Raw genomic sequence first — 1650 nt, forward strand, 5'->3', positions numbered from 1 at the left:
CCGCCCCGCTCCGCAGGGGCAGAGGGGGAGGGGACGAGCTGCCAGCCGCCATTTTGCTTGTGGGCTGCCACCCTCCGCTGTTCCCTCTCCAGAGGCTCCAAGACAGGCACCTGGAGGCCGAGAGGGGGACAGGATCTCCGTCTTTTTCACAAAAGATGCATTCCACAATTCACCCAAGGTTTGGGGAAGTTTCGGTGTCTGGTGGGATGGATTCTTGACCCCTTTTCCCCGAGTAGCCCTCAAGTCTGGAGGTCGGTGAGCTTGGGCATGCCACGACTGGATGGGAGCATGATGCCTGCAGGCCCCGGGGACGACCACCTCCTCCCAGCACCCTCCCAAGTCAGGGCACTTTCTCCCACGCTCCGTCCCGGCCTTCCGCTCCCCCCACCCCATCTGGCTTCCAGCGCTAGGTGAACTCGGGGTGTAAAATGACACCCACTGGGGGCCGAGGCGGCTCCAGTGCGCAGGCTCTAGGCACGGGATAAAAGCGGAGCTGGCGAGTCCAGCGCCGTCTCGATGGAGGAGCGAGAAACGGAAGAGGTCGGGGGGAGCAGTAAGAAAAACACAGCCACCGTCAGCGCCGCCTCCCTGCCACCGTGTATCGGGGTAAAACGCTGTCGTTGCTGTCGGTGCAGTTGCTGTCGCTGCCTCCTACTTCTCTTAGCCCCGGGGAAGGATTTCCCCGCCGAGGGACAATGTGGGGAAGGGAGCGGGAATTCCTGTGTGTGGCGGTGATTCAATGGGGGAGGGGCAGACGGTTATCTCGAAGAAAAAAAAGGACAAGGCCAGAGAAGAAAACATGGGTCCCCCGCACCCCCCTAAAATGGCACGGTGATTCCCGCTCTTGTTTTCGGGGGTCTTTCCCCGAAATGGCGGTTTCCCGTCTTGTCCTTGCCTCACAGCGACCCGAACGTCTGGGTAAACCGAGTGGGGAGAGGCAGAGGCGGTCCAAGCAGCCAATCAGTGCGTGGTGAGCTCTGTCCGGCGCGCTGTGATTGGCTAGCGATGACTTCATGCTGCAGCAGCGGGTGGGGCTAGAGCCCGGAGGGAGGCTGTTGCAAAGGCAGAGTGGGAGCCGTGACGGCGGTGTTCGTTGCTGCCGCGCCGATGTGGAACCCACGCAGTGGCGAAGGGAATCTCAAGGCTCTTCCCTGACATTTTCTCCTGTCCCTGCGCGAGGTGAGGGCCCCGGCTCGGCCTCTGCGGAACTTTGGGGCGCTGGCGCGGACGAGGAGACACAATTGCTCCCCATGACTTTTGTAACTGCGTCAGGGCAAGATGGCGCCGGGCCTCCTTGGGGCGCGGGGGGAGAGGCACGTCCACCGCCGTCGCAGCGCATGTGACTGGGCTGCATTCCTGTGGGGTTTGGCGGGGACCCAGGCTGGGGCGGGGAGGGGAAAGGGCTGGGGCGGAGGAGACGGGCGCGGGTGGCTTTGGCGACCTGAAGAGGAAGAGATGACTGTTTGCGTGCTTCCCCTCCCCCGCGCGGCTAACAGCTGCCGCAGCGGGGGGCCGGGCGGGACACTCCTCGCGGGGCGGGGCGGCGTTGGTGGAGGAGGTTTGGCGCCCTGTTTTGTTATCGGCCTGTCTCCTTGCACAGCATCCTTAGCAGGAGGTGGCAGGTCCCTAATGTGGAAGTTTGAATCCCCT

Source organism: Myotis brandtii, unplaced genomic scaffold, assembly GCF_000412655.1.
Source record: "Myotis brandtii unplaced genomic scaffold, ASM41265v1 scaffold17, whole genome shotgun sequence".
NCBI classification, from domain to species: Eukaryota; Metazoa; Chordata; class Mammalia; order Chiroptera; family Vespertilionidae; genus Myotis; species Myotis brandtii.